This window comes from Pectinophora gossypiella, chromosome 16 (genome assembly GCF_024362695.1).
Source record: "Pectinophora gossypiella chromosome 16, ilPecGoss1.1, whole genome shotgun sequence".
In the NCBI taxonomy this organism is placed as follows: domain Eukaryota; kingdom Metazoa; phylum Arthropoda; class Insecta; order Lepidoptera; family Gelechiidae; genus Pectinophora; species Pectinophora gossypiella.
Window position 1 is genome coordinate 12,914,156 of NC_065419.1, and position 22,357 is coordinate 12,936,512.

The window sequence follows — 22,357 nt, forward strand, 5'->3', positions numbered from 1 at the left end:
CCACACCACACATTAAGGCATATGAAAGGCAGATATCGCTTCGGTCGGAACATAAATCACCCAGTACAGTGATAGCGAAGCTAGCGCCCCACAAAGGAACGATACGACCTATTTGGACACTGACCAGAAACGCAATCAGCCAAAAAAGACGATAAAAACCCACTGCAAAAAGTGGGTTAATTCTGAATGAATATTCAGTGCCAAGTGCCATATTTTCAAATGAGAATTTCAAATGGTTAGATGTAATTTTTCGCCGCGACTGTTCTGAGAGCATTAAAGTTCAACAGTTTATCGGATTTAAAGCCACGGGCTATGTTTTCTGCAGTGCGAAAACGCTAAAAGTAAACAAGTGTAAAATGGTTATTAAAGTCCGTTTTCGCGTTTTTAGGGATTTAGGCCAGGCACGATATTTATGCACCAAAATGCGCATATGTGTTGCCTCCCTCGTTTGATTTGCGATCTTGCCAAACTTTATATTAATCACACTTACTATTTGCTTTCTTTTAGTTTAACGTCTTAGGCGTAACACACTACTCTTTTCAAAGATTTATTTTGAATTACAGATAATTGCGTCAATTTTGATCCAAGACTCCAACAGTACGACTTTTCACTGTATCAGTTACGTTCAAACCTTTCAATGCACTACAAAACACTTCGCACAAAGATAAACATACAAAATACATGAGAGACAGAAGAGATAAAAAACCTGCTCGAAAACTCTAGAGAAGATATTCCACCACTAAACTCCCCAGTAATTTGCTCTACAAAACTAAATCAAACAAATTAATCTTCGCCTTTTAAACACCTACACTTTAAACCTTTTAGCTGAGCGCCGAGCTCGTTTTAAACTGAGACATCACTTCCCCAGAGTCCACAATATTTTAGTTCCCAGTAAGGCTGCTGACTGTACCAGCGCACAGCGGGGCATGGGCGATATTGACGGTGGAACTGGTGGAGATTTGATGAAGGCGTGAATTTAATGACAGCAGGAGCGGTGGCAGCGTTTGACCACAATTTCACCTGATGGTAAGTGAAGATATGGCGTAACCTAACCTTCACCCGCTTTGTACCATCAACTATCGTTATTTCAAACTCGCTGCCGCCAACGTCCCGTTGGCTACAGTGATCGCGCTTCCCCACTACCCGCAGTAGTCGAGTCCCCGTCCACGGTAATAGTCTCACTTAGCCAGAGTAAGCGCACAGTCCAGCATCAATCATCGTTAAGTGTCCATACGTCTCTGTTTGAGAGCTGTAATCTGAAACCGTGTTTACAGTCGCCTTGTGATGTTCTTTGTTGGTACTAGCAATGTTATAGCAAAGTTCTAAGTTTAATTTGTAATGTGTGGCACTTTATTTGGTAATGCCAATTTTAGATAATCTTAAAATAAGACTTTATAGCAATGTGCTGACTAATGTTTTTTCTTGCGATAATGCAATTGCATAAAGTTTTTGGGATCTTTAATTTTCTAAATGTTATTTAGCACTAGCTTATCAGAAACTGCATTTCAAGAATATTTGTGGTAGGTTTATCATACATTTATTAAAGTAATTGAACGAAATTAATCGAGTACCTACCTATTTTAGCACTAAAAATAATGCTGTAATAGTATCAAATTACAGAGTATGTCTGTGTGAATCATAAAAGTGCTTATTTTGTGGGAGGTTCGGAACATTATTCAAACAGAAGCAATAGCAGTGTTGAATGTAATAGAAGATGCTGAACATCCAAAAACGATCGGTTTACTGGTGCTTCCAAATACTCGTTTGAAATGCTCACGACCGACGGGCACACGTCACGTCGTCCGCACTCGCCTGCATTCAGTCGGACCTAGTTCAACAGACATTTGTACCACATTAAATTTGAAAGTGGGTAGATGCGGTAGGATTGTTTCGTTCATGAAAAGGAAAAGATATGAAAGAATAGTTTTGAGAGGATATAATCCGACCGAACCGACCGACCGTGTGATTTGGTCTCTTGCCGACTTTAATCCCGCGCTTGGGATTAGGTAATGGCTGACCGCAATCCGTGATTTCTTGAATAGATACACTATTATTTTAATGTTTGCATTGCTATGTGATAATTTTAAGATCCTATAAATAATATATCATCATTATCTAAGATAAGATATCGCTAGCTTGAAATATCTGTTGAAGAAGATGTGGACCAACGACGAAGAACTGATCCACTTTTTAATATAAACTTATATAATACCTACCATAAATAAAGTAACAAAACTATCGTCTTAGACAAATTTTAATAAGCTGCCGCTTCAGCACACCCCTAACTCAAATTAAATTACCACATTAAAATACGTCAACACTTTCAAGTTATTACAAGCCTCAACTATGAACATAAACACAATTTACTAATAAACTTTTCACCTGCCGCATCCAATATATCTGACTTTCCAACTCGATTACCGTTTATTTGCCAGTGAGAAGAAAAATGCATCTTTCGAGGGCCGCATTGGAACGCATACTTTAGATTTGAGTAAGGATCTGCTAGAAGGAGAGAGCTTTTGTCCGGTCGTCTCTAAAATATGTATGTACTTAGAGGTTTTTACTATTTTTAAGCGTGACTATACATTTCAAATATTAAAGACTTCGATTAAAGCGACTTCGTGCCTGTTTGACCACTTGCTGATGAATGGCATGTATATGTATGGATTATATCAGCCATTGTCAAATTGGCCCCTTAATTGCCTGAAGAATGTGTGTGTTTAAGTTTACATAATTTGTACTCCACCTATTGACGATCTGCTGTAACTGGAAACGTTTCTCTTAGGTTTAAAAATAATCTGTTCCATCCAAACAATAAAATTTACAAAACCATCACGTTTTCTTCTTTCAATTCTTATCATAAAAATATTTTTGCACAGAATTCTACATAGTCCCATTTAACTTGAAACTTTCGTCCGAGCAATTCTTGGCTACTTGGGAAATACATAGTTTGATATTCAAAAGTTATTCTTTACGCGTACCTTTCGTGAGTTTATTGGCTTATATTGAAGATCGTAACTCTTAACTGCCTTAAGGATCCCCTTTCCGTGTTTCCGACCGTATTTTGGAAGGTAAAATACAAGTTTGGGAGTTCGATTTTATTTTTAGAATCCCAACTACGCTTTCTGCTAACTTTGTTAGGGAAACACAAGGCTTTGATATTAAAGAGAAGCTTTTTCGTTAAACCATACAAAAATAGAAGGACGATGCTTTAATAACTATTCATGTTAAGAACTGAAAATTAGACGTTATTATGTAAGAAGCATTGTTCAGTTACTGACTAATGCTGATTTTAGATGACGGCTATGGCAAATTTTTAGTTTCTTTTTATAAATAATAACTCTTAAGGTACTCAAATTTCACTTACTTTTAATATTTAATTGTAATATAACCGTATTTTTTATAATATTCCTAAGTATTCTTTCAAGGCTTTCGACAAACTCGACCCTCACAAATCTCTTATTTCATGAAAAGCTAAGAGCAAAGTTTGCTGCAGCATTGTTTTTTCTCTATTTTGCTTATGTTGTTGCAAGTTGAGCTATAAAGTTGGTCGTGGACATGACACGGTGGCCGTCGTTAACTCAAGAGTACCTCAGGGAGCGATCTTTGGACCGAAACTATAAAAGTTAATTACTCTCTGAAATTAAGATGTAGAAACAAGGTGCAGCCAACGATAGTGCAAAAAGGTAATTAAAAAACCCGTTAAAGTAAATAAAGTAGATTGAGACGCTAGTTAGTACATTTCCAAGCAACAGGGTTAAGTAAGCTTTTATTAGTCCGATCAAATTGTATTTCCTTAAAAGATCTGCATACTCTCTTTAATTATTTTCTCACGTCGCGCAAATTCAATATGAATTTATTAAGAAAGGCTATGATATATACTCGTACGATAATAATAGCAAGTATAATATTAATGACGTTCTTTTATGTTTCAAATAAAAGAAAAAAATAGAGTCACACACATCGGCTTCCTATTTCGCTAAATAAATTGCTTACCCAAGTATTATGTCAATTTTGACCTTCGAGCTTCTTACCAGAATTTTTTACCAGTTCTGAGGCATCGATTCCATCTCATCTTGTACATTACAGGTAGTTAATGCCGCGATAAATTATACCGCCCGTGGTTTTTCGTGTACCGACAGGATTTACTGTCCACTAGCCGCCATTCTCACAACCAATAAAACTGCTTTAGTTCAAGCATCTGGGGGCTTAAAGTTGTTGGGAGTAAACTGAGTAAGAATACGGAAGCAAAAAGATAATCTGCTAGTTTTTATTCGATATGTAAAATATAGCTTCTATAATGTTTGTTTGAGAGGAAGGGGTAGACCTAGGATAACATTTATGAAACAAATAAAAGAGAAGGTGCAGTGCAGGTCGTGTCGTATCGGGAGGTGAAGGTTTTGGCGGGAAGAAGAGAGCAATGGCGATTACTCCACCGACAAGAGCGCAGCTCTTAAATAGAGAGAGAGAGAAAATATAGCTACTTTGTACTTCTATGTTGGACTGGGAATAAGGAAAATTATGTGACTGGTAACTTTTACATCTGTTCATCCCAATGGGGTTTATGGGTGTGTGTTGTAAGAAAGAAACGTTTGTTATGTGGGGAATTGCGGAGACGCCATAGTGACAATATGAAACACAACATACACTACTAAAAAATAATACATTAATTAAGAGAAGAAACGAAAGAATAAAAGTGTCTGTCTGTCCGTATCTTTAGAGTTGAACTACATCTGATCGCACTATTCTATCCTTTTCTCTTACTCAGAACCGTAATTTGCTAGAGCGAGATAATACGAATGCACAAAGCGAAATCAACGAGGTGCTTGGAGTGTGGTCGCGCGCGATAAAGAGTAGGAACTCTTTATCTAACTCTAGAAAGTAACGGCCAGATGTAGTTCAACTCTTATACGTTCTTTCTTAATACACGTTCTTGTTTGAACTTCTTTTTTACAAAAAAATATTATTCCGTAATAAAAACAGTAGTGTCTTCCCTCGACGTCGTCTAGTGCAAACATTTGCTTAGTACTCAGATCGGTAATAGTATACTTAGGACTTCGGTAATGCAGTCTAGATTTAAATTAGTTTTATCAGTAAAACCTTATTATTTCCATTTGGTTCGGTTCAATTTTACAGTTTTTAAATATCCTACTGATATCGCAAAATAGTTTTTTTGTCATGACGTATTGTTTTTGATACTACTTAGTCAAAAATATGATTATAATTTATTAAAACTATGAAATATGAAAATAATTTATTAAAACTCTTCTTCAATATAGCATCCATCATCATCGTAAGGCCTCATACATCTTTTTCAGATGATTTATAGAGTGTCCAGGAGGCACTATATAGAGTAACAACTTTTTAGTGACAACGTAACGAATACTGAGGAGGATGATTCAGCTGATTATTCTGAGTTAATATCACTAAAAAGTTAAAAATAATTAAAAAAAAAACTAAAAGAAAAAATCATGAATTTTCCGACGTAAAATTCCACTTGATATTAACCCAGAATCATGGTCTGAATCATCCCCCTCAGAATCTGTTACGATGTCACTTACGCCCTGTATAAAGCCAAGGCGGCGCGGATGTCCCGTGCCACTTTCGTGTCGCCTGGCCCTTTTCTCTGGATCCATCAATCTTATTAAAAGTCGAGATTCGATTTTAGTTTAAGTTATGTCCCACTTCTACAATATTAATCTACTACCAGTTCGAAATACAATACAATAAAAATATACTTTATTGCACATAACATACATAAGTTTTACACACATGGGCGAAAAATACAGTACAATCTGACGGTCTTATTGCCAAGCAGCATTATTTTCGAAATGTGTTATGGTTGAGAATAAAAGGCGCAAGAAAGGCTTTATCTTAAAAACACCTCGCGATAATACTAATCCTCTGCAATGTCAATTTTTTTAAACGCGACTCTTTTAAAATTTTACTACTTGGCCGAACAAATGGGAAGCACGCAACACGCACGCTTGGCTACGTAACATAAGCTCATGACTATCGGAATTGGGGTAGTCAGAGGTACATCTGTCGCAAGGTGAACTAAGTACCCACACCTCACCGAGTTTTCTGTTACATCAACGTGATAGGGCTCTCACCCACTACAAATTTTAAGACAACAGACCTGAGGCCCTGTTGGGCGCGAACCTTCACTAGGCGTCTTACATTATATTTAAAAGAATTCATCGACTCTAGTGGACTGATAGCGATAAGCACTGAATGAGGGAAATCGTTCTATACCGGCTGTACAGGTTGTGAGAAGCTGCAGTAGTTATAGGCAGATGAGACGTTCGTTATTTAAAATTGACGATTCAAAGTGTAACCATGTTACCTACTGAATAAAGAAAGATATTTTTGAATTTGAATTTGTCCAACACGCCGGCACGAACTGATTAATCGCCTCTATGGCTAACGATATTCTTGCTCTATTTATCTACAATGACATTTCCCATTATATCAAATCCAAGTAAAAGCCAAGGCACCCGCGGCTCCGATTCGTCATCCGTTCAGTCGCATAGTTACGATCGAAGCATTCAAATTAATTAATTACACAGAAGAGACGAACCGTTATTATACAGTGAATGAATGGAAGAAATGTCAGGCGCGTTTATCAAAGCTGCTGAGATATTTTACATCTAGAGTCGGTGGGATAGTATCAAAAGATAAATTAAGTATTTTTTCTAAACTACTTCCAGTTTGAGCTACTCACGAGAACTGCGTCTTCACTTGTTTTTCTTTCATTCGAAGTCCCAGATGAAAGTTCCGCCTAAATGTTATTTTCAAAATACTGACGTGACGTTCCTTTTTTAAATTTCCAGCAATATATTTACAACAAAAGGTAAATTTTAAATGAAAATAACGATCTTGCGGGGATTTGCCAAGCAAGAGAATAAACAAAAAACAAATAGTAATTCTTACAAACCAAGGAGGTTGTATGTAAAGTCTAAAAAAGTATTAAGGCCATATAAATGTTCGTATGACGTTTACACCAACTAAGCCAAAATCGCTTCCTTGCTAAACAACGACTATTACAAATACAGATTTAACGCAGACAAACTTTGCTCCATTGAAGTTGCATCGTAAATCTCCGCAGCGATTATTAGACCAAATACGAGGCAGTGCATCTAATTGCAGTGTGTAAATCACAGCACAATTGAATGCGGTGGAATTCTGGTTGATGGAAGTATCGTCAGAGTTGGGTGTCTTGTGCTTTGAGAGAGTTTATACTGACAGAGCCGTGGTAGTTCCGTTGGAAGAACATTGCAGTGTATTTCAATATATATGTCACTCATAATGCTATGGGCAAAAAAAATATTGATATTTAGTTTTATTTTACTCTGAAAATCTTTAGATTACACCTACTTTATTATGTGTTTTCTTTACAGAAGTCATATTTGTTATTACTTATCTTAACTCACAAACTGTACCTACCCCTTGGGAATTGCGAGACATTCCCGCCACAAGTATCCTAGGATTACTTAATGGGAGGTCTCGGCCACTATGTAACTAAAATTTTTGAAATAAAGAATATTTTTATTTTATTTTTATTTATTAAGAATATTGCAATTTTCGAAAAGATAAAGAAGATACCTGACACTGTGCGGCAGGCACCCTCAATTGCTGCCTTTAAAGCTCTATTTTCTGGAACATTGACTTTAAGCTAAACTATACTATTATATTATATATGGTTTGTTCGGGCTTTTAAGCGACTGACCCTTAATAATAGATAGGTTTGTTTTTAATGCCATTAATCAATGATTCAGATCGCGTAATCAAATGGACTACGGCTTTTAGGAAAAGTGTACTACATTAAACAAAACAGGATGAAAAATTAGACTAAATAAAATCGATACATGTTCAACGCTAATGGGGGGACATTAGAAGTCTCATTTCTCTGCATTCGACGCGTCCGAGACTTTGAGAGTTGCCAAACATTTATCAGCCTAAATGTACCTATTTGTTTGTTTGCTGTCCAGTCCAATCATCATCATCATCAGCCTTATGACGCCCACTGCTGGGCATAGGCCTCCCCCAAGGATCTCCACGACGATCGGTCCTGCGCTGCCCGCATCCAGCGGCTTCCCGCGACCTTCACCAGATCGTCGGTCCACCTTGTAGCGGGCCTACCCACGGAGCGTCGTCGAGTGGTTCGCTGCCAGTCCAATAAATGTCATAAATAAATATCCATATATATAGTCCTCCTTGTCGTATCCGACCGAGGCGATTGAGGCGACCATTTAGGTAAAGAATTCTTCTATCGTGTGGGTTGTGAGATGGATAAACAACCTCATCAACCCTGGTGTCAGGGTTATTATTGAGCCGCCATAGGCCTCTGACATGACTCAAGTAACGACTACGTACTTACGGTACCAACGGCTTAACGTGCCTTCCGAAGCATGGATCATCTTACTTTTGAATAAAAAACCAAACTAGGGATCACAAAGTGTTTTTTTGTGATTTGTCCCCACTGGGAATCGAACCCGGGACCTCTGGTTCGTGAGCACATCGCTCAACCACTGGACCACAGAGGTCGTCCGTCGTAATATTGTTTATTCTACGTCTGCACGGCAACTCCGCGTTACCGGTACATCGGTATAATTATTTTCCAACCATTGTTCACCGGTTCGCGTTTCTACTTTCTCTTTTTTTATTGCCGCCATATTGATTTTACTGTGAGGTTTAGCAACACTAATGAAGCCGTGGTGGCCCAGTTGAAAGGACACTTGACTCTCACTGTAAGGTCGCAGGTTGGAATCCAGCACGGGCCTAAACCTATGATTTTAGAATATCCAATTCATGTTTGAATCATAAATGGTTATCACGTGCTCAGCGGTGGAGGAAAACATCGTGAGGAAACCCCCATACCCGTGAAATGCATTTCGGAGGTATGTGACCTAACCTGTTGGACTGGTTTTCCCTTCGCGGGATGGAAGGTCAGACAGGCAGTCGCTTCTGTAAAAAACCGGACCTGTCAAATCTACAGGTTAGGTAAGCGGACACTGTGAAAACGGTATAACGCAAGGGAAATGGTTTGGTTGGATTCAAACCTACGACCTTACAGTGAGAATCAAGCGTTCTACCAACTAGGCTTCCACGGCTAATCAGTACAAGGCATCTAATTGTCGCCACAGTTTATCGTCGCGGCGACAAATCGCGGAACTTGTTGCGATTCCGGTTCAGATTACCGGTAATCTGTTGCGACGTCGGAAACGGTAATAATTACCGTTTAGTTCCCATTTGGACAAATAATTAGATGGGTAATCTCGAAGCGATTCTTTTAAAGTAAGTAATTAAAGTCGATAGAAACTTCTGTAATGCTTGAAGTTTTATAATTTCTTTTCGCTTATTTCACCTTTTTATATAAATGTAAACGTAAAACAAATGAAAATGTATATTGTGTGTGTATGTAGGTATGTGTTTTTAATGTAATGTACATAAATGTATTTGTATTATTTTATGTGTTTAATAAACAAAAGAGTATTTTTATATATTGTCCAACATACATTAGCTCAATTCTTATTCCCAATTGAGGTAGTCAGAGGTACATTCATGGAATGATGTATTAAGAACCCACACTTCACCGACCATTTTGTTAGACCAATGTGAGCTATATCGCGCCTATAATGTTCGGGCCAAAGTGTTTTAGTGAAAACTGCGAAGATAAATTCATAACTTATTGGTTTAATTGCCTAATTACACTAAGATTAGTCTATAAAATAATAAGTTATTAAGTGTCCAACAGAAATCGACTTCTGCGGAGCTAACACGAGGAACGTGATAAAATTATCGATCGATTCAATACATTTTGTCGAAATCGATAAGTTGGTTTTTTTCCCTAACATGCGTGGCACGTGATTTTATTCGTATATTTGACAGAACGACATGACTTATTTGGGTTCACATATTAGTACCAATCGTCAAAACGACATAATTATATCGTCAGAATCGATAAAATGTATCACGTTGTAACCGTGACAAAATTGTATCATATTGCGCATGTTAGCCCTACTGAACATCCAGATCGAGAGCCGAATGCTCTAACCAACAGACCACTATAAGCCTTTCTTCTGATTTGGTAGTATAGAATTCGTTGGCTAAACAATTACCAGGAGTCGCGTGCTGCGTTCAACTTGACTGGCACACGGCGTCCATTCACAGACAGTTTAATTGCCACACCTAATCGCAGGGTTGGCCGCGGCACTTTACGTAATTTGGGATATATTGTCCCTTATGGATTTGGATTAGTGATGGCCACTGTCGTGGGCGTACCGATGGTGCAGGCGGCTGCCCGACTGACCGATTCCGACTGACCGATTAGTTAACACGCACACATACACCAACACCATACTATTAAACACACACACACAAACACACACACACATACACACACACACACACAACACCAACACCATACCACACACACTTACAACGTGTAAAAGTGTTTTTGTCTGTTGGAAAACCTAATAAATAAATAAACAACAACACACATTATACCATACTGATATCTTATATGAACATAATACGTCCCACTGCTGGGGACAGGCCATCAATCGACCGGATGGGAGGCCAGGATAGGTAAATTATACTCCACGCTGCTCCAGTTGGTGTAAGATTTTTTTTCTATTGTCTTTAATGATATTATTTATTATAATATTTGTAAAAAAGATATGGAAATGAAAACCAATTATTTTTCGGCGGAATATTCAATCCACCCGAAGGCCTCCGACTTGAATTTTGTACCTTCTTCTTCTTCTTTGCGAGTCGATGGCGATCGACACTAAATTTTTATATTATTATTATATAAACGACACTAACAGAAAGCTTAGTTCATCTTACGATAGATCTACCTCTGACTACCCCATCTATAGTATGGGAATGAAAACCTTTTTTACTCCGTAGATAATATTCAATCCACCCGAAGACTCGACTTGACTTTTATACCTATTTTTTATATTATTTTTATATGAACGACACTTACCACGTTACCTATCACGTTGGTCTAACAGAAAGCTGAGTTCATCTTACGATAGATCTGATCTACCTCTGACTACCCCATCTATAGTCGTGAGCTTGTTTTATATGAAACTTGAAACCACCACTTGGCACCCCTGACCGCCTGAGCAGTTCTCATTTCCCTACGCGAACTGGCACCACTTAATACGGTTGTTCTGTTTTCAGGTAAGTGCCCGTTTTAAGCACGAGACAGACAGACGAAGACAATACTTCAAATTGTCGATGCAATGCCAGGTAAGTATACATCTCTTCAGATAATGTATAGACGAAAATAGTGAATAATGTTAAAAAGTACGCGTGCCGCTTTAGTGTAGATTCAACGCCTGCGGCGTCAAGTATATCGAGAGCTTTGACTAATAGCCGTTCGAAGTTTATCCACATAGATAGCATTCGCTACATCTATTCCGCGGATGTCTGTGTTGCTCTATGCGTCTAGTCAAAGCCCTTGATATATTTCGCAACTCATGCCGCCTGTGCTGGAGCGATAATGCCAATACACACTTAAAATTGGGCTTAAATTTAGGCTAGATTAGATTAGACTTAAAATTATTCGTTATGCATGATAATTAAAACACATAATAACGGGTTCATACCGCGTTTAAAGCAGAGATATGAGACTTCCGATATTTCGACACTTTAAACGCGGTAAGAACTCGTTATTATTTTAATTATTATAATAACCGCGTAAACTTAAAACAATGTTATGCATGATGCTGATAAAAAAGTAAGTGACACATTTATTTCCTTTACAAATGTAACTAGAATTACCAATGAATTATGTCAACATTTCTTACAATAACATCGTAAGGCGCAAGAAAATGCATATTACTTTAGGTTTGTTTTACTAGCAGCAACATAAAACTTAAACTCAAGTGTCGCAGTAAGATAACTTGTTTTTTTATCTAACAAAAACTTGCAACTGCGCTTCTTATTTAAATACCCAAATACTTAAGAACTTACCTTTTGCTAAGTTTCACCGCGACTTATCTCTTAAGAGTACACTCTAAGGCCTTCTGAAGAACTCGAAATCCGTTTCGAAAGAACTTGCGAAGTTCGGACTCGAGATGAGCAGTACTTTTATGAAATTTCATTTTTCATTCAGCTTTCAGTAGCGTTGGCTATTTGAAATTCCGACCTAGTGTTTTCAAAACTTGTTGAGTAGAAAGCTTTAAGTCTTTTCAGGGAATGAAAGCGAACGAATTTACGAGTTCTTATTTAATTTATGACTGCCTTTTGTTTTCTCTGCACGTATTTTTGTTTTAAAGATATTGTACTTTGTTATGGTATTATACTTTTCTATTACGAAACTTTTAAGGAAATTTGCCAGGTTGAAATGGGATTGGATATGTTTGTCGAATGTACACTGGGCAGTGGGTGCTGAGGGTTTAAAAACGCCCTATCGAAGCAACTCATCTAAAAAGCAATGTTGTGTATTTGACATTTGCGCATATAAAAGTAAGTGCGCCATGGCAACAAATGTCAAAAAGCAATATTGCTTTTTTAGATGAATTGCTTGAATTTGGCCTTTTTAACCCTCCCCCTGGTTAACATTCGTTGGGTGCCCCAGGTCATACACACATTGCTACCCGTGCGAAGCCGGGGCGAGTCGTTAGTGAGACTATAACACGAAAACTTTGCGCTATCTAAGCGCGCTTGTGCGCAAGATAAGCTGTCAAAATATAACCCTAACCACAACTTTTATACCGAATTTCTTCCCACGACCACATCTAACCGAGAACACGGGTAAAACCAGACGTCTACAAACTTTTTCAACAACAGAAATCCCCAAAAATAATCCCTCTTGCCAAGCATTAAGCTCTACTCAAACTGCACAACATGTTCGTACGTTAGTTGGAAAGAAGTTTTAATGAGATCGCACACAAGATGGTGGTAATTGCGAGTTTGCGAGCAAAGCCGGGTTGTTAGCCTTGTATCGTGTGGATATCGATGATGTGGGCTTAAGGCATATTTTGGCTGTTAAAGAGAGACGATCACTCTTAAGCTCGCTTCACACAGACCCAGAATTGAGAGCGGTCCGGACCGCATATTTATATATATATATATATATATATATATATATATAATTTCCCGGGTTTTGTGTTTATTCTGTATGCTCGTGTTTACATAGATATTCGGCAAAATCCCACTTTGCCTGTCAAGTTGACTAACGCAACAATTTTTCTACTCTGTTCAAGATTCCCTTCTACCCGCATCTCAAAAATGTTCCTATATTTTTTTGTTATTTTACAGTAGGCTACTTTCCCACCAGTCAACAAATTAGTTTTTATTTAACGTCAAAACACGAAATTACTATGCAATTTGTATGAAAAAGCAACCTGTGACGTTATAGAAAACGTGACCAATGTCGCAATTATTATTACATTTTTCTTTATTGAAATAGAAAAGAGAAAACGTTCTTTGTCACCTTTACATCTGTCTTTATTTAATAACTAACTTCGGAAGCTATCCAATTACTGATAGACAATATTAAAATATATTTTTTAATAATATTTTTTATAATTTAATTGTTATGAGATCTGTACGACATACAAACCTGGAGAATGTCATAGATCGCACTTAATTGGTAGTTTTATTTTTATTTATAGGACTAAAAGTGTAGAAATTGTTTTTTTTTTTTAACTTAAATATTCCGTCATTATCTTTTGTGTTTAGTTTATCTTATCTGTATACAATGGACTTAATATGAATATGACAAATGATAGTACCCCAGTACCATATTAATTTATAGCAAAGCCCCAAGTAGTTAAGGTTCTCATAGGTATGCCTCGTGGGTAGGGTACCGCTGTGCGATTTAATAGTAATAGATCGTCCACACTTACTTTCATCTTTTCTTTCCAGCCATCACCTGACCTGACCTTCCTCTCCTGATCCTGTTTCCTCCTTCAAGACACTCAAGCACGATGTCACCTTTGTTTCATTCTATGGATGGAGAATATTTAACTATTGCACAAAATTTATAGCAAAGGCTTGCATATGAAAATATTATAAGATTAATGATTACCTAAATGATAAAAAAAACAATAACAGTATACTTATTATTATTACACATTCAATATATATATATATATATATATATATATAAAGTTTGAGTACATAGACTTTTGGTCGGCTAATGAGTTTAAATTATTATTGCGTACGGCAAAAATATCCTGCGTGGATCATATATAGCAGAAGTTGCTACAAGGAAATTTCTTCTTCTTTTCTTTCTTTCATCTTTTTGTCTTTCCTAGTCCAACATATTCTCTTCAAAACAATAGCATAGTAGTCTAAAATATCTAGCAACTTGTGTAGCCAACTGTACGAGGGCTATCAATGGTACAAGCACTACACTGGTGCTAATTCCTGTAAATACCATCTAATTTTATTTTTGGTTATATCTGTCATTTTCTTATCCGCCGAAAAGGAAAGGGACGGGTAATCGACAAGCATAAAATTTATGGAACACACGTCAATTTTAAGCACAAATCTAAAACAACCGTCTAAAAATTCGCCCGGGTTATTCATTTATTTACTCATTCTTCCTAAAATTAAGAGCTGTCAATCATCCGTCCCTTTCCTTTTCGGCGGATAAGAAAATGACAGGTATAACTTAAAGTAAAATTAAGAGATGTCTGCAGGAATCGGGGCCATTATCCAAGTTAAATAAGAGGTGACCACACCACTCGTAACTTTGTCCTTTGTACTGTCGCTCTCTAGGACGTAAACTTCAAGTTAAGACTTAGGCCTTCGCTTTTAGGACAACGATGTAAGAATATAACTACATATTAGGTTTTTTTTGTGTTTTTAGTAAAGTTTTCAGCTATAGACCAAAAATAGAGTCCAAATACCAGTTGTTAAAAGTTTTATGTTGATACTTAAATGAATTAGGTGATTTTTTCGATTCGATGAATGTGTCATTGGTCAACAAATTGATTGCTACTACTTATGGAAAAAAACAATTTATATTAACTCAGAATGATGGTCTGTAACATCCTTCGAAGTTGACTATGGATTTATAAGAAAGTGATATGTCTTGTTCTTTTGTTTTTCTTGACATTTTTTGTGTCTATTATTACAATATTTTAGTAAAGGCGGATTTCGTTTTCATCTCTAACCTGACCAGCGCTCCTTAATATTTGGTTCTTCCTTTTTGTGAAGCACTTCTAGACTCTTAATTAAAAACAAAGTTTCGAGTCTATTACTTTCATAGAAAATAGTGTCTTAGTGAAGCAATTAAAAAATAAATTTACAACAGCCAACCACAGTTGCTTTCAAGGCACAAACCACCCCTTTACCTAGAACTTCATTAATTTACCTCGCAAATTATCTGTCTAGACTTGACTGAAAAATCTTCCTGTCTCCGGCCATAGCCGATGCCTCGGGCGGGCAGGCTAACGAACCTGTAATGATTTTAATGAGACGCGGCATAAATACACTCAGTTCGTGCTGTTTGGCTCAGCAATAATTAAAGATTTTTTTTTTGATCAATATTTTAAGTGACTTCTGAGTTTGAATTCATGTTTGGATGATTTCGAGAATTTATGTTAATGGCAAAAGGCTCCCTCCCTGTCACATGGGACTTAAACATAGCTAGCGACGAGTGGATGTATATTATACTATACAGAGTGTTAGTGATATCTTAACGAAAACTGTGAAGGATGATTCAGACCATGATTCTGAGTTGATAGCAAGTGAGTGTATATTATGCTATATAACTCTACCTACCCATTCGGGAATACAGGCGTTATGCTATGTTATGTTATTTTAAGTAACGTTAAGTGAGTTTATTTTAATAGCCTACGTGGTCCAGTGGTTGAGAGTTGGCTCACGATCTAGTCCGGGTTCGATTGCCGAGTCTAATAATTCAACATTATCATTGTTCATAGAGTTCATATATAAAATATGTAAGGAATTTATGTTTAAATGACGATTCAATGTTACTATATTACCAATTGAATAAATATATTTTTGGGTTTGAGTGAATTGTTGGAGTGGGTTTTTTTGGAGTGAGTTGATTACCCAACTTCTTTTTTGACGTGACTTGTTGCAGGTTTTTCACTGATGGCAGTTTTACTTTGACCGAACGATTGCTGCGAGACAATATAGAAACGGGATTAAGTCTAGTATAACCAGTAATTACATTTGTTCAATGATTGGATTTCATAATAAAACAACTGAACTGCGAAATTGCCAGCGGAATTATCCAATACAATCCGACCACTGATTTGATGATGTCTCTCTGTTTGATTATCATGGATAATTGTTTTGGTTTCGGATTATCTATTGTTGACAATGGCAACATAAAAATACCTTTAAAAAAAAGGTTTTAAAAACTCTTTTAAATTTTTTCTCTTTACTTTTTTAAATTAGTTGTTATATTCATCGATCTATCTCTTATTGTCGGATGCGTTTGTAACCTCTGTAATTACTTACTTTAACTGAATTATATGCGACGTGGCAAAACAATCAGCGTTTCTTTAATACAAACTACGAGTGGTAAAATAATCAATCCACACACATTTTAGAAAGAAGAAAGAAAGAAACGTTTATTATAAAGGGACACTACAGTAACAAATATAAAACAAATAACAAATATATAATATAAAACACGGAGTAACACATAATAAAAACAACATACACGAGTAATACAAATAATTGAGTGTATGGACTGGTCAACGATGGCGGTGGTGTCCTTTATAAAAGGGCCTCACTCAGCATAAGCCGCGGCGCGAGCCACGACGCTGGCATTCTGTGGACCCTGCTAAGTGAAGCACGGAAGCCGTGTCTCCCACAAATACAACTTGAATGAATACATAATAATATTTACTTATAAAATAAAGTATTTTACAAAAACATATATTAAAAGCGTGTGTGTGTGCAGTGTATCTACAAATATATGAAAGAAATACAATAATACTTACAAAACAATGCGTATAAAACGATAAAATAAACAAATAAATAAAGTTACAAATGTTAGAATGTGTTTCAAGTTAGTGTGCGTGCGGATTTGAACGAAAGAACGTAGTATTTTAACATCTATGCTTATGGTTAAATAATCATTTTGTGATCTGTTTACTAATTGTATTGTAATTAAGTGATTATATTCCCGCCATTTCCATTGGGTCTCTCTCAATTTACATTTGTTTCGATATCCGATACATAATCCATACAAAAAAAGCTATAAGTGTAATGTTTCTTTGCCAATCACTAGCATAAAAAAAATATATTCATCATCTCCCTAGCATTATCATCAGGACACATACCACACATACCATACCATAGGATTTTTATTCTCAGGACGTCCACCACCACCTTATGATCATTTCGACAAACATCCGTCTTGTTTTTTGTTTTTTTTTTGTAATTGTTTTAGTGGAAATTTGATTGTTGTTGTCTTTTTTTTGTGTGTGGCGCCCTTTTATAATAAACTGTTACTATTCCATTCCATTATCCCGTTTTTCACAGGGTCCGCTTACCTAACCTGAAGATTTGACAGGTCCGGTTTTTACAGAAGCAACTGCCTGTCTGACCTTCCAACCCGCGAAAAAAAAACCAGCCTAATGTAGGTTACCTCCGAAAATGCACATCTCGGGAATGTGGGTTTCCTCACGATGTAAAAAAAAAATAATACTCGAAAAGTGATTTTTACCTTTTTTAAAAAGTTAGGGAGCAGAAAGTACTCTATCATTGTCATACAAGTAAGCGGGAGGTATAATAAAAGGTGTATGAAAAGCCAGTATTCCCCTTTTTTGCTTTTTAGATTGATTTGATTTGATAACATCCCAAAAGACAAAAGTTTTTACATCCTCATTCCCAAAATGTTACGAGTGGTGTGGTTGCACGTATTAAAAAAAACGAACAGAAAACAACAATTTTAAAAGTTGTTAATTGCGCGCGATTTTCCTGTCCTTTTTATTTTAAATTAATTTTCAGTATGAGATTTCAAAATGTTAGCTATATTCATTGTACATATAAATGTTACTTTCGTTGGTGACCGATTACGTTCTTCCCTTGGTGAACAATGTACTATTAATTTACATGCATTTCTGGTTACACAGTTATCTTTTTTGTACAAGAAAAACCTGCACCAAAGTGATATAAAAAGGTAAATAAATATTTAAGGAAATCTATTCGTAGTAAGCGTAACGATTGGCCGATCCAAGCACTCGTAGACGTGCTACGAATGCTACGGCGCTACGTGCTACGCGATACGGTAGGTACGTTTTTTCTGGTATTAGGAAATATTTATCCCAATTTTGGTAAAAGTATTTTGGCTGAATCAGGTTAATTAAAATAAACGTAAGGTCTTGAATTGTTAATTTATAATTGTACTAATGTTTAATTTGTAATTATAATATGTTGTAAATGTATATGTGTGTCGTAGGTTTTACCTGATTAAAATATACATATATCGGAATCTTTACGTCGTATTCTTTTGGGGGTAAACATTCACGCGGTAAACCTATGATTTTCGAAATCGTTTTTCGAATTCATGTTTGGATCATAAATGATTATCACTTGCTCAGTGGTGAAGGAACACATCGTGAGGAAACCTTCATTCCGGAGAAATGCATTTTCGGAGGTATGTGTCTTAAACTGTATTGACTGGTTTTCCCTTCGCGGGTTGAAAGGTCAGACAGGCAATCGCTTCTGTAAAAAACCGGACCTGTCAAATCTTCAGGCTAGGTAAGCGGACCCTGTGAAAACGGCATGACCCTGGAGATGATGCTATGCTTTGGCTATTTCTAGAGAATCTGATGCAAAAGTATTTCCAAAACGAAAAAAAGCATCATCGTCATTATCATCGTCATTATCAATGAAAAAATTGATTGAAAAGTTAAGGTACTTAATTTAAACAGTTACAGAATAAAGTACTTTTTAATATGACATCGCGAAATACAAAATATTACTTACGTTCTGAGAAATTGGCAACCTTATTTCTTAAAGCAGTTTCCCCCAAATCAATCTAATAACTCAGTCTATATATTTAATGTTTCCGTTTACTTAGCACGAAAATTTCTAAACATTTTAAAATTCTCCCACTCCCATACGACGCGTACTCCGTTCGTATGAATTATGTATGGTATGAACATTCGTAGCCGTTACGCGCGTAGCATCCCACTACGGCGTAGCACATATATTTTTACTTAGTCTATTTAAGATGGCTGCGGATGGTCCAGATGTTGAAAATCACATGATCATGTTGATGTTCAGATGTTGAACTATTTTTATTCTATTCTAAAATGTTGGATAGATATAAAAAAAAAACACAAGGAGACTATATTCCAAGCATGAAGCGCTGGTACTCATCTTGCGATGGATGTGATGTGGAAACTCTTTATTATACACATTTATATAGTAAGTAATGACAAAATAGGTACAAAAGGGGGACTTATCTCTAGAAGAGATCTCTTTCAGCCAACCCCGCATGGTGTGAGAGGTCAATAAAAACTGGAGTATATTCGTCAACTTATGTTACCACTTAATTTGACTTTATGAGTTTGAGTTCGGTTTTGGATCATATATAATTGATATAATGTGGTTACCAGGATCTGTGCCCGGTTAATGCCATCGGGAATCGAACCCGGACCTCCAGTAAAAACCACGCCTTTTTGAAAAATCACATTAGAATGTGATTCTTCAACAATACCTCGCAATAGACAGGAAAAGTCCAATTCTTCAGTCACTTCTTCTATCGTCTGGGTTGTGAGGTGGATAACCAACCTAATCAACCCTGGTGTCAGGATTATTATTGAACCGCCAAAGGCCCTGAACATAGCTCATGTAACGACTACGTACTTAAATCAGTACGTAGTAACCGGGACCAACGCCTTAACGTGCCTTCCAAAGCACGGATTGTCTTATTTTCAGACAATCAGGTGATCAGCCTGTAATATCCTAACCAAACTAGGGATCACAAAGTGATTTTTGTGATATGTCCCCACCGGGATCCGAACCCAGGACCTCCGGATTGTGAGCAAACACTCAACCACTGGGCCACGGAGACCGTTTATTTATGTATACCGTTTCTTTATGAAATTACTAAATACCCCGCTTAATAATTAGCAATTTTAACATCCAAAACAAATCACAACACTTCAGGGCACGAGTGCCAAATGACGGAGTCCTCGTCCGAAGTGTGGAAATTAACCGGGTGACCCGAGAAGGGCTATGACGTCACTTTCGACACCCTTTAACCCAACCCAAGAGGATTTAAACACGGACTTTTTGAAGAGCGCCTTTTCTATTTGAACACTGGTGCTGATTCCTATATACACCATCTAATTTTAAGTTATACCTGTCATTTTCTTATCTGCCGAAAAGGAAAGGGACGGGTGATCGACAGACATAAAATTTATGGAACACACGTCAATTTTAGGCAGAAATTAAAAATAAAAAGCTTTCCCAAAATTTTATAGTCGCCAATAACATTACAGAATTAAGTTGACACCACACGTGAAACGGATTGCAAATCAGCGAGATGCTTATATAGTTCGTCCAGGTTATTCATTCGTTTTCAAATTAAGAGTTGTCAATCATCCGACCCTTTCTTTAACGGTGGATAAGATAATAACGGGTACAACTTTAAGTAAAATTGCAGGAAATCGGGGTCAATATTGCGTTTTTTATATTGATAGTAGGAGTCACTCGAAACACAAAATCAGAGATTCTACGTTTGATCACATTGTCTTAAGTGGCTCTAAATAGACCACATTGAAGCATGAAGCAATTCATCTAAAAATTAGCAATATTTCTCCGAACACCTCGACACTGGCAATTATGGTTGTTAAACTAAGCAACCCATTGCCATAATTTAAAAGAAATAACAAGAATAGCAATATCATGTACGCACTCTAGAATCCTGTCGCATTAACAGACATTTATTGAGCCTTACATTTCAATTTGTCAAAAAAGTGAATGACATGGTAGTGAAGTGTACACATATTTTTGCTCGTGACTGTACCAGCGAATGTGTGACAATCGCGGAGTAAGCATTAGATAGTACTCTGGCAAACACCGCAATTTCCAACCGACCTCCCGGCGAATCCAATAGGAAATGTCATAATCATATGATAGGTGCGGCGCATTGCGCCCACCTGTCGCCGCGCGTGCGTCGTGTGTGACGTCATGCCGCGACCGCGCCCGAATGCGCCCGAACACGCCCGATCGCGAGCAAACTCGTCAACCGCGCGGGCGGATTGATCTGCCAAGCCTCCGCCACGCGCTAATCAAATGACCCTCTCGTTACTGATAGTGCGAAACGTCTGTTTGACCTTGAAAATATCATACTCAATATTGTGTATTAAATAGTTACTTAATAAGAGAAGTAGATAGGTAATGTAAATAGATGGATGTTAGAAGCTGAATGTTGTATCTGAGCGACTCTCAGCTCCTTATCTAATTCTTAATCCAAGATAAATATTACATCAATCGGGGGAGGGTTCGGCGCGGCGCGCAGGCGCGGGCGAGAGCCGGCCCAGTCCCGCTGAGGCCGCGCTCGCCGCCGCACGTCCGCGGCCTTCTCGCCCGCAGCGCCCGAAAAGCGGCGACTCCCCGGCACTCGAACCCCGGACCACACGACCCACTACCGCTCACACCACCACTCACCTCTCCACAGTCGCGCCCGCTCGGCCGCCTCGCGGAGCCCACGTGCCATCCCGTTGCGTAAGTCGGGAACGCGAAAATAAACCTCTTCTCCTTTGACAGAAAAACAAACGTTACCAATATCGATCACACCGTGTTTATCATCGCCATGGAGTACTGTACCCATGTGTGTTTATACCGCGGCCGAAGTAAATAGTGCACGGGTGTACAAGTGCGCGAATGTTAGAAGTGGCTTTCTCTTTTAACAGTGTTACGCGGCCGCGCCCGCGGACCGCTAACCCTATGCGGCCAGTTGACCTTAAAACCGCGTCGACAATTCACGATACCTTGTTTGTTTATGAAGCCATAAAAAAAGTTATATTTATGTCCATTTAGATAAGTATCGCTGTTGGGATCCAAATTGCTTCTTTTGGCGGAAAAATTGTTTACTTGAACAGACGCAGACGGTTCTTACTTTAGAATTCCCATGAATCGGCGCGTGTAATGTTGCCTGTAACATCCAAAGCTGTAATTTGTACGTCAAATTGACTTGCCAGAGAGGATATTTAAACTTTGCTATAATGTATTGGGGTCTAATTTATCTGCCGTCGTGGCGTTTACACTTTTCCCGGGGTGGCGTATTTATATTCGGGACAGCCACTTAAGTTTTTTTTAATCGCCTCTAATGGCTCTTTTCCCTAATTAATGACGCCTGACGGCTAAGGAATGAAAATTTTCGGGGAAA

The 22,357-nt window shown here is 37.5% G+C and overlaps 1 protein-coding gene across 5 annotated transcripts in view; it reads left to right on the forward strand.

Annotated features, from left to right (window-relative positions):
- Positions 1-22,357, forward strand: part of LOC126373787 (atypical protein kinase C) — a 322,244-nt gene that overhangs the window by 128,654 nt on the left and 171,233 nt on the right. The window contains exon 1 of one of the 5 annotated variants that reach the window (XM_050020081.1): positions 21,549-21,693. The exons of the other annotated variants lie outside the window; for them this stretch is intronic. The gene's annotated coding sequence lies outside the window, so the exon portion shown is untranslated. Of the gene's footprint in view, positions 1-21,548; positions 21,694-22,357 lie in introns of those variants that run through there. 5 annotated transcript variants of the gene reach the window in all.